Source organism: Schistocerca nitens, chromosome 6, assembly GCF_023898315.1.
Source record: "Schistocerca nitens isolate TAMUIC-IGC-003100 chromosome 6, iqSchNite1.1, whole genome shotgun sequence".
Classification (NCBI taxonomy): domain Eukaryota; kingdom Metazoa; phylum Arthropoda; class Insecta; order Orthoptera; family Acrididae; genus Schistocerca; species Schistocerca nitens.
The window spans coordinates 17,981,063-17,993,692 of record NC_064619.1 but is presented as its reverse complement, the minus strand read 5'-3'; the positions used below and the strand labels follow the sequence as shown (position 1 = coordinate 17,993,692).

Genomic DNA, 12,630 nt, shown 5'->3' with positions numbered 1-12,630 from the left:
GGATCCACTCCCCCCGTGAATCCACAAATCACTAACAGAAAAAGTATCACACTCGCCCCTGTTGGACTCCAGTCCTCTCTGTATGAGTGGTATTGTAGAATGCAGCTTCTCAAACATGAAACAACTCAACAGATAGAAAATTCTGGATACAAATTGGGAGGGGGCCACCGAAACCCCACTCATATATCACAATTTGTTGAGGTGTAGCATGTTTGGGCACTGACACAGTGCAGCAGTGTAAAAGTTTCCAAACTCTAGAATTCATTCACCACCGAACAAAACAGTCATCACAGAATAGCTGAGGATTCAGAAAGGGCATGTGTAGTTTAGAGATGATGGACTGTTCACAGTCTGATATCGAAGCACCAGACTGAGAGCATTTTTGTGGAGCTCATGTGCTTTTATCTGTGAAGAGAATATAGTGATTTAGATTGTTTTTGAGGTTATGTACACAGGCAGCACAGATAATTGTTAGTTGAAGCTATCGAACTAGTAAGGAGGTATTCCTGCCTCTCTCAGGTGGCTTTCTACAAGATTCATCTGAAGTGCAATGGTTGTGATGTGACCCTGCAGTGATGTAGTGGATCCAAATGGTGTAACATCATGGGACTGCCTATCCACAGACCAAGCTACCATAGTCCAAGAGACACAGTAAAAGAGCTTTATAAAGCTGCAAAAGAGTGGTGCAGTTGGTGCCCCAAAAAGTGTCACTGAAGCAGTGTAGAGCGTTCTGTTTAGTCTGGTAATTCTGTTTCAGCTCACATACATGAGACAGGCATGTCAGCTTAGCATAATAAACTAGTCCTATGAAGTGGTAGTTTCTTCTATCATAGGTAATTCTTCATGAAAATAATGGTACAGGTATGGGTGCACACTTCAACAATGACAGAAGTTCATTACACATTTTGCAAGTAGTGAATTTGAAGCCATGGGTGAGGGTACAAGCTTGTTTATAGCATCCTGTAGCTAGTATTCGGCAATATTTACATTCTAAGAACTGTCATAGATGAAGTAGCCACCACCATAAAGGGAATGTGCGACTGTACAGCAAACAGTCTCTATTAAGTCTGTTAATTGTTATTACGAAAAGGGCTATAATCGAAAAAGAGCCATGTGGGACCCGTTTTCCACTGTGTCTACCTGAAAACTGAAGAACCAATGAGATAAAAAATTCCAGATAAAAATTGGGAAGGACATCTCTAACAACCCACCCAGGCAGAGTAGTAACGGGATGTGCTTGAGAGGCTAGTTGGGCTAGTGTTAAGGGAAAGAGAATGAACACTTCGTTGTTGTAGATTGTACCTTGGTTAATATTTGCAACAAATTTGTCTTCATTTTACGGAATGGAAGCATTCTTATTTGTAATAAATCCCAAAGTATGTTAATCGGTCAAAGATTTTATATTCCCATATCCTGCTTTGTTTTTTTACGATATGGAAAGCTGTTGCATGGAGAGAACGATCTTCCCTAATTGTCGACACAAATCAGTGGTTTTCAACATAGAGTGTTCTCATGAATTGGTCTACTAGGCTCCACAGAATGATTATTTGCACAGTGCACTGCCATGCACCCGAAGAGCATTTAAATCGCTCCATAGGAAGTGACTATAAGGTTTGATAGCACACTGATAGACCATTATCTTCACTTCCTCTGGCAGTGCGTCACCTCTGGAAGCCAGAATAAATGCGTCTCTTCTACAATCCTTCGGACCTTACTGGGCACAATGAACACCTTTATGAAATACCCTATAATTCAACACCTGTTTCTAGGAGTAAGGTCACAATGAAAAATTATCCCTTGCTCTATACTGAAGCTCATGTGAAGTGTAACTGCGACTGATATACCACCAAGCCTTTTCCATGAAAACAGGACCGGTGACTGGGAAGGAGATGGTGTTTAGATTAAGGACATCTCGGGATCTTCAGACAATGTTTAACAATTTTCCTTGGGTTTTGCCAGCACATAGCAGCAGACTGTAATAAAGCCCATTGCTGGAGATTTAATGTACCTCTCACACCAACTTCTAGTGGCTTTTCCCCTGGTCATTACCACTGTCATTCTTCCATTGTTACCACAATGTTCACTGTAGCATGGAAATCTAGAATCCATTTGCTTTCTTTCTATTTTCTCATTGAAACTACTGTCATGTTTGTGAATTTCAACAGCTTTTCTGAACAAGCCGGCATTGTAGCTCTTATCGACAGCAAGAGCCTCCCTGACAGTGAATTTTACTATGTGATCGGCCTTTTGTAGTACCAGCTCAACGACAGCCAATTACTCCACAGGTCCTGCATTTATGTTTCATGATCCAGTATTGATGGAGTGTCCAATCATTCCAACACAGACATTCCCACATGTACATAATATATGGCATATTCCTGACATTGTATGAGTGGCTCCCTTTTGTCCTTGCCAACCTGCGACACTCTTTGAGCTTCTTGGTTGATTTGTAAATAGTCTTTATGCCGTGTCTGCGCAATATACACCCAATTCTACCTGTCACCCTGAGAATGTATGGTACAAAGGAAGTGCCAAGCATTTTTTCTTCTTCTGACAGCTTACTTTGCCGAGTGTTAGGACCTCCACACATGGGAGCGATTCAAAGGTAATTTGTTGCCAATGTAATTTGTAATGGGCTGGCAGTGAAATGCTTCCCGTGTAGTTAAACAGGGCTTCGCAAACGGTGCAATTGCAGACTGACTCTACAGTCACTCACTGGCAAGCCCCCCCCCTTCCCTTTTCTTTTTTTTTGCGCAGAACTGCTACAGTCATAAGCGCCCATTCTGTGGCTTAGGGAAGGGTAAAAAACCAAATGTTAAAACAGCAGCAATGGGAGTGAAACTCAAGAAGGAGATAAATTAAAAACGGAAGGAAATCTTAGAAAACTACTACTGAAGGGCAGGTTGATTTCCCCAAAAAAGGGCTTCAAATGACCGATGTCATCTCACTAGCACTGATAAACTCTAGGACGCGATCAGCTGAGAGCGTGTCATCTGCTAAAAAGTAGGATATATCAGGCGACAGCCGTAAACAGGTGCATAGTAGATTGAAATAGGGGCACTGAAGTAAAAGGTGTCTCACCGTCCACAGTTGAGAGCAGCGGGGACAAAGCGGGGGAGGATCGCCACTTAAAAGACGTTGATGGCTAAAAAGACAGTGCCCTATCCGGAGTCTAGTTAAAATTACCTCCTCTCGATGATGAGGTCGGGAGGAAGAGGTCCAAGCACAGGGAAGAGGTTTTATGTCCCATAATTATCATCAGAAAGTGTAGACCAATGTGTGTGCCATTAAAAGAGCAACACGGCGAGATAAAACGCTCTGTAGATCAGCTAATAGAACCATGCGAACAGCTGACCGAGGAAGAGAGACTGCAGCCTTGGCCGCTTATCGGCTGACCCGTTTCCGCGGATACCAACGTGCCCTGGGATCCAGAGGAGTGGCACAGAGATGTCCCCCAAGTGGAGCAAGTGGAGGCAGTTCTGAATCCAGTGGACCAGAGGGTGGACAGGATAAACAGCTTGGAGGTTGAGGAGAGAGCTGAGCAAATCCGAGCATGTAATATACTCTAGCTGCTTATGGCGACGGATGTATTGGATAACCTGGGGAACAGCGTAAAGCTCCGCAGTAAAAATCAAACACTGGTCGGGGTGCCAAAATCTATTAGGGGTGTCACCAACAATATAGGCTCTTCCAACACCAAATGTGGTTTTTGAGCTGCCAGTGTAAATAAATGTGGCATCCTTCATTTGTGAATATAGAGCAGCAAATGCCCAACAATAAACTATGGGGCGGGGGCGTTACTATCCTTGGAAAGCTGACAAAGATCCTGGAGCAGGCAGGTCTGGGGATGAAACCAAGCTGATGCGGTACCCCCATTTGTCAAGAAAGTTTTAGGAGAGTGAATGGAAAGAGAATGTAGCAGTTGACGGAAGCAGACTCCCGGTGGTAGTAGAGAGGAAGGGCAGCCTGCCTACCCTAAATCCAAGGAGGCGCCGAAAAAAAGGGCATGGGTTGGATGAGCAGTCATGGAAGACAGATGACTAGCGTAACGACTCAGGTCAGCTCGCTGATTGGACAGCGAAGGTTCAGCAGTCTCAGCGTTAAGGCTCTCCATGGGGCCGGTGTAGAAAGCTCCAGATGCTAAACGCAATCCACAGTGTTGGAAAGAGTCGAGACGCCGAAACACAGATGGCCATGCAGGGGAGTAAACTATGCTTCCATAGCCCAATTTCAAAAGCACTAAGGCGCAATACAGGCGGAGGAGGACCACTCAGCCTGCTCCCTAGGAGGTGCCACTCAGAACACGGTGGGCATTGAGGGATTGCTGACAGCGAGCCAAAAGATATGCAACATGGGAAGACCAGCACAGTTTTCTGTCAAATGTACGTCCCAAGAATTTGGTGACGTCCACGAACGGAAGGTTGATGAGGCCTAGATGTAGAGAAGGCAAAGGAAACTCCATACGATGCCAAAATTTACACAGGCAGTCTTACTGGGAGAAAAGTGGAAGCCAGTTTCAATGCTCCATGAGTGGAGGTGATCGAGACATCCTTGAAGACATCGTTCAAGAATGCTGGTCTGTTGAGAGCTGTAGCAGATCACAAAATCGTCTACAAAGAGGGAGCCTAAGACATCAGGAAGGAGACAATCCATAATTGGAACTATATCGATGGCAAACAGTACAACACTTAGCACAGAGCCCTGGGGCACACCGTTTTCCTGGGAGAAAGTGCGGGAGAGAGTAGTATTCACCCGCACCTTAAATGTGCGCTCTATCATAAATTCACGAATAAAAAGGGGTAGCCAACCTCAAAAACCCCAAGATAACAGTGTGTGGAGGATGCCTGTCCCTACCGTTTGGCGTTTCCTGAGAAAATTGTTCATGATATAAGTGGAGAGAGCAACAAGATGGTCAACTGCAGAACAATGCTTTCATTGGGCAAGTGTTAAAAAGGTTTCAGGACTCCAGCCACCAGCCTAAAATGGCAATTCACCATATGCTCCAAAACTTTACATACACTACTTGTGACAGATATGGGGCGATAGCTAGGGGGAAGATATTTGTCCTTTCCACGTTTCGGAACAGGAATGAAGGTAGCTTCCCGCCATCTTCTGGGAAAAGTACTGTTGGTCCAAATTCAATTATAAAGGCAAAGGAGATAATGCAGATTACGGTATGCCATCCGGCCCTCGGGCAGAAGAGTGAGAGGAAGAGAGCGCATGTTGGAGTTCTCACAAAGAGAAAAAAGTATTATTGCTTTTGGTATTTTGAGAGGAGAAAGCAAGAGGTCGCACTTCTGCTGCTCGTTTCTTTGGGAGAAAGGCTGGCAGGTAATTTGAAGAGCTCGAAATCACAGCAAAGTGTTGACCCAATGAGTTAGAAACTGCGACTGGGTCCACTAAGGTATCATGCGCGACAGGTAGCCCAGAGATCGGGGAAAAACTAGACGTGCCGGATAACCGTCTACTTCGACTCCAAACTACAGACGAGGGAGTGAAGGTGTTAAAGGAGTTGGAAAAAATGTCCCAGCTTGCCTTCTTGCTATCACGGATGATGCGACGGCATCACGCACGTCACTGCTTATAGCGGATAAAGTTGGCCACCGTAGGATGGTGGCAGAAAACACAAGGGCACGTCTCTGCTCGTGTATTGCATCATGGCACGTTTCGTTCCACCAAGGAACTGGGGGGTGCCGGGGCAATGGGGAGGTACGAGGTATTGAACGTTCTGCGGCGGTAAGAAAAACTTCTGTAACACGAGTTACCTGATTGTCGATGCTAGAAAATTGACGGTCATTGAATGTCGCTAGAGAGGAGAAAAGTGTCGAATCGGCTTGGGAAAACTTCCAGCATCTTGGGCGCATAGAAGACAGTTGTAGCTGTAATCAAAGGACACATGGAAAATGGTCACTCAAGTGTGTATCAGCAAGAGTGAACCATTCAAAGCGCCGAACTAGCTGAACAGTTTCGACCAAAAGGTCCAAATGAGGGAAGTCTGAGGTGGAGGCACACAAAAATGTAGGTTCCCCAGTGTTGAGGCAAACAAGATCTGCTTGGTGGAAGAGATCAATCAATAGAGAGCCTTGGGAACAAGGATGTGGAAGTCACCAAAGAAGGTGGTGGGCACTGAAGTCCCCAACCAGCAAATAGGGGGGCAGGAGCTGACCAAGGAGATGAAGGAGATCGGCTCTTGCCATTGGTGTGGGCAATGGAATGTATACAGTACAAACAGAGAAGGTGTATCCAGAAAGGGAAAGACATACAGGACAGCTTGGAAGGAACTGTTTAAGGGGACTGGGTGATAATGGACAGTATCATGGAGAAGAATCATAAGTTCCCCGTGTGCTGGAGTGCCATCAACAGAGGAGAGATCAGATTGCAAATGAGGGAAACAAAGCGATCAACAATTCATCCTGATTGGATCAAATCCTGTGGATATTCCAATGGATAATTGACATAGGGTGGGCAGAAAAGGGAAAAATCTCACCACGGTTGCCGTCAACTCAACGACCACTGAGAGCCGGCGGCCGACGTGTGGAACGGCATTCAGCCAAAGGCACAAGATCCTGATCCATAGGTTGTTCGGGGGCAGCTCCTGCCGCCAGTGATCGGCTGGTTGATCGGCCACCAGTGGTGCGTCTCGGCGATATGGAAGACAGCCGAGGGCGGCTACCACTGGGTGGCACTGTACAAGAGAAATGCCGTGGCAGAGAAGGAGAGGAACTTTGTTTCTTGTGAGCCTTCTTGGAAGCAACACGTTGAGATGAGGGAGGAATCGATGGTTATGTGGTCGACTTACATAAAAAATCTTCACGAGTAGGCTCTTTTTTGGAAGTCTGGGTGTCTGATTTTGGGGTCCACGATTTAGCAGGAGCCGATGAATGGTGAGCCTTAGAGTGAGAAGGTGATAGTGGGGGGATTGAATGGGCGATCTTTGGGCTGGCCAATCTGGCGACCTTGGCACTAAATGTGAGATTGCAAGTCTGCATGGCTACCTCCTTAGTAGGCCAAGAAGATGCAAGGACAGTGCTATATTTACCCGCTGGGAGCACCGTGGGCTTTCTACTGGCAAATAACTTACGAGCAGCAAATGTAGACACATTTTCCTTCACTCAGATTTCCTGAATAATTCATTCATCTTTGAAAACAGGGTAAACTCTAAAGGAAGTAGCATGTTCACCCATACAGTTGATGCAATGAGGTGATGGAGGTGGACAATCACCCTCATGGGCATCCCTGTCATTTGTAATGCATTTGGCCGTATTGGAAGACGACTGGCTGGTATGATTAAACCGCTGATACTGATAGCAACACGTAGGGTTGGGGATGTAGGGGCGAACTTAAATTATCTCATATACCACTTTAATGTTCCATGGAAGTTGAACTCTCAAATGGTTCAAATGGCTCTGAGCACTATGGGACTCAACTGCTGAGGTCATTAGTCCCCTAGAACTTGGAACTAGTTAAACCTAACTAACCTAAGGACATCACAAACATCCATGCCCAAGGCAGGATTCGAACCTGCGACCGTAGCGGTCTTGCGGTTCCAGACTGCAGCGCCTTTAACCGCACGGCCACTTCGGCCGGCAAGTTGAACTCTGTCAGACGTCAAGAAGAGAGTATGGGTATGTACCAAGTACTTGTCAACCCTTTTCAAGACTCGATGTACAGCCATTACACCCTTGTCAGAAAGGTAATTTTGAATGTCCTCATTTGATAAAGCTTCAACAATTTTACTGTGATTAATATTGATCCACTATTCATTTTATTTATTGAAGTAACTTCATCATACCTATCTTCAATCTGTTCTACAAAGAAAAATGGTTTTACATTTGAGAAGGACTTGCCACCTGTTCTGGATCAGACATGTACTGGGGAGAATATTTCTCTCCTTGCTTCTTAAATATGTTTCTCTCACATTATGTAGCTGTGGGGGAGAAAGCCGTGTAACTATCTAATCTTTCAGGTGAGACTGCTGGGTATGTGTGACCACCAACTTGGGCTAGTTCATTTCTCTTCACTGCAAGTTGTCTGCTTTGGTGGCAACCACTCTGACTGGGTGCTCTTCCTCAGAGCACCACATTGACAGAGCAACAGCTACCTGGTGGCAGAACCATTGCACAGAGTCCCTGTGTTCAAGATAGAGTAAACACATACTCTTAAGAATTCATGGAAAGTTCATGGACAGGAATCAACAGCATTATCCATGTGTGGTTAGGGAGATACAGCTATGCAAGTACTTGATGATCCCCTCTCTGACTGGTTGACGGGTCTAACAGATATGCCTGGTTATCAACAGGTAAGCTACGCTCCTGGCAAAGTACGACCAGTTGGCAACAAGGAAGCTATACTACGTACCAAGTAAGGTAAAACGGATAGACAAAGAGTGCAATTTCAGTACAGAAAAGGAAGAAGTACTGCAATAACTCGGGCCCCACGTTCATCATGCATGAATTCACAAAAGACTTGTGAGTTCCCTGAGGAGTAATAAATGTAAACACAGACTTGTCCTATATCATGCGTACTTTGTACAATATGTGATCCACAGGATAAATAAATAAATAAATAAATAAATACAATACAAATACAATCTTAGTTATGGTAGCTTATTGGTATGCAGCATAGCTTGTGGTTTACATTATACTAGAGGATGGTAATTTTTGTTTGGAAATTTGTGGTAAGGTTCTATGGGACCAAACTGCTGAGGTCATCTGTCCCTAGACTTACACACTACTTAATCTAACTTAAACTAACTTACACTAAGGACAACACACACACCAATGCCCCAGGGAAGACCCGAATCTCCGAAGGAGGGAGCCGGATGGTAATTTAATTTGGTACATGAGCAAATATGTTTTCATCTGAAAATATGTTATGTTGTAACTGTAACTGTTTGATATTATTAGTTGCAGTTAAATACATACTTACTCCAAGATTAAAAGCATATCACTAGTACAGTGTAACTATTTTGCCCCTGCTTGCAGGGACAATGTTTTAAAAGTACAGACACGCATTGAATGAATGATAGGTGATGATAGCCCTACATCCTGGAAAGGCCACAAAAACCTTTTCATTCTCACAAAACATATACCCACTAACATGACTGGACACTACCACAATTTCTCTTGCCAAAAACATGGGCAAAATCATGGTCATAATGGTAGGTCCTCAAGGGTTTAACATTAGCAAAGAATGGAGTGAGATATATGGGTACATATGTATGTGATAACATGTCAAAGAATATTAATCATTGGTAATATAGTGGATTTTGGGAGTAGATAAAGAATTTTCTGTTGGATAACTACTGCTACTGCACTGAAAATTTTTGAAGACACTCTTCAAAATGATGTATCAGTTATAATAAAATTAGCACTGTAACACTATAATGATTCACAAATTTAACTCATTCCATTTTATTATTATTTTGACTCCCCACACCCAAGGGATTTCTCTTCACAAGATCCATTAAATACCGCAGAAAGCACTAAAGCTTTAATCATTATATAAAAATAGTGCATATCAATCCATTTACAACATTAATAACCACGATGTGTGTACTCTCTCTCTCTCTCTCTCTCTCTCTCTCTCTCTCTCTCTGTCTGTGTGTGTGTCTGTGTGTGTGTGTGTGTGTGTGTGTGTGTGAGAGAGAGAGAGAGAGAGAGAGAGAGAGAGAGAGAGAGCGGGGCGAGTGTGGTTAGCCAAGTGCATGCTCTTAGTAAGAGCATGATTATAGTGTGGACAGTAAGCTGATTAATTCATCAACAAGTTTTTTTATATAGGCTACAAACATTTTGGACTATTTTCTACATAAGAAACATTCTGACCATGTTTTAAAGTTTTAAGCAGCAGCCCTATACGCACAGCCCAGGGCTATTAGTCCATTATATGTGCTTAATCACAAGAGGAACTCTTGATAATGGTAAAGTAGGGGCCAAAACAACTCTTGTAAATTACGCATTTTCATGCACATCTCCTGGTAAAAACAACTCACATGGACAAGCAAAGGTCTAATAAACAATACTGCAGATCTTTTGCCTACATTTTTCAAAGCAGGTTCCTCGATGAATTGATTTCCACAAATTGTGTCACATAAAACCTTGGAAAAGGGCCACTTCAGCGATTTTCTATGGTTTTTCATATATAACTACTGCTACTGCACTGAAAATTTTTGAAGACACTCTTCAAAATGATGTATCAGTTATTTTTTCATATATTTTACATGTAATACATTTTGTGCATACTCCACACTTATAAGGGATCGTTATGGTGCTCAGCATGTCATGCATCTCCTCCATACTTTATGGCTGTTAAACTTCACACTAGGATGTATCATACACTCAAAACACCCAACAAACTTTCAAAAAACACCCAACAACTTCCCTGACACCAATATTCATCACATGGGTGCACCATCTCAAGCGCAACAAAACACCCTCTTCTCAAAAACCAACTTTCAAGCACAGTGCCAATATATGACATCACATGATTCATCTCCATTATGTCAGGGTGAAAGCCAATGCCCAGCAACCCCCTGAATGTCACCTATGTCTTTAATCGCAGAAATGTGGCAGGATGTTTGTATATCAACATTAGTTACAAAACACTCAAGGGATTGCAATATACATTTTTTAATTCTGTACAACATATACAGTCAACAAATAAATGGGTTTTTACAGTTGTTACAAATTCTAGACAAACTTGGAAAAGAGATTTAATCAGCAAGTTATGGAGGGTAATTGCAAGCACCAATGTTATGTGGTATTATTGAGACTGGCAACCTACATGGAGGGAATAAACAGCTCCCCCCCCAGCCATAGCAGAGTACCGTATTGTGGATACTCAGATCTAACCAATTCATAGGCTTCCCTCCTTCTTTTTCCTAACCGTCATCATGTTATTCTGGATTTGCAATATTCGTACTCTCTGTCCATCTCTTTCTCCCCCTCTCTATGGCTATTTCATCCCCAAACCTCTTTCTTCAATCCTTTATGTTCCTTCTTCTCTAACCTTAAGCCTTGTGTGTTACTGCAAACGAAACTTCGATTTGAAACTGAAGTCACTTAAAATGGATGGGTAAATCAGCTGGGATCACTGGTATATGGGGTATGAAAAAGATCTCTGCAGTGTTGGATCTGTGAGGATAATAGCTTCAGTTACAGTATTTTGCACAGTTCTAATCTGTGAATGGGTAGGTTTACAAAGTTAGCCATAAATGCACCTTTCCTGTTTTCAGTCAAACTGACTAGAGAAACAAAAGAAAATAGCACACTGTTGTCTATACAATTTTTGTGTAAAATTATGTAAAAGGAGAAAGAACATATATGGGTGAAGCATGTTGTCTAATGGTTGTCATAGTTAAAACTGACTGTGAGAAAGAAAACAAAACTGTACATATTCATAGCACGGCATAGGACATTCTTTCTCACATTCAGTATTAGCAGAACACCTACATTGTTGTTTAAAAAATATATGTAGCCTACGCCCGTCCGAATGTTTATTTGAGTACCATAATGCGTAAAAATTTAAAGTAAATCAGCCAATAATTTTTCAAGATTTTTGTTAACAATATTCCAAGTAATTCAGTCAAGAAGTACTCGACATTTTTGGAAATAGCATTAACCCTTTATATTAAAAAACACACAGAATATGTCTATCCAAATGTGTACTAGGGCATCGCGTAAAAACTATGAGTTTTCGATAACAAGGACTTGTCTTTCTATAGTATTTTTGCAAAGACCCACATTTTGGCTAGTGTTTGACTAGGGTTACCTGATGTCTACATTCACACAGCATTTAATGCCCGTTTCATTACAGAAATGAAAACTACTAGATACATTCAGAAAAACTGTATTAGATACTACACGAGTCCTTGATCAATATTTAAGTGAACATTATGCATGTATATCACACATAAGCTGCGACAGGTTATATAGGAATGTTTGATATCAGTCGTTGGCTTTGACCAGCGACATAGGGAACATGCAACAAACGCCGTACAAACAATATGGTGATTATAATGTGATGTTACTGACTTTATGAAGAGAACTAAGCTACAGATCAGTTTGTCAACATACCCCCATGCTTATTTTTTTAAACATCAGATTCATTGGCTTTGCCAACTCCCAACTAAACTGTTACACTCACACACTGACTACTTGCACATAGGCCTATTTCAAAACCATTAAGGTATGTTCTCAGTTGACTTGTCCATAACAGCAGGTATTCTGTATAGAGTATGAATGTTTGTTTATTTTATACTGCAATTTTTATGTTTTTATGTTATAGGTAGAGTACTCAAAACTTGAAATTTGAATAATCGAAAAGAAACAGCAAAGCTTACGAAAGAAAAACGACTACTGCTACATATATACTTGGAAGAATTTGCAGTTATAAAGATTGTTGGAGCTGCCTAAAATGCAACGAAGGGTAAAATACCTGGTTACTACCACACAAACATATGTGTCTCTTGGAGACACTCTATCACTTAAAATTCGCCAATGTTTTCATTAACCTCTTTTTTCCCTCACGGGAATTGATGGTAAATAAAAGTATAAATCTTTGCCATAAATTTGATTAAAAAGCAGTTAAATTCGGATATAATTAATTTTTCCATCTTTATTTCCCTGTTCC

General features: G+C 42.3%; 1 protein-coding gene across 2 annotated transcripts in view; it reads right to left on the bottom strand.

The window, feature by feature from the left end:
* LOC126262202 (optineurin) overlaps positions 1 to 12,630 on the bottom strand; it is a 125,613-nt gene that overhangs the window by 112,022 nt on the left and 961 nt on the right. The gene's annotated exons all lie outside the window — the stretch shown is intronic.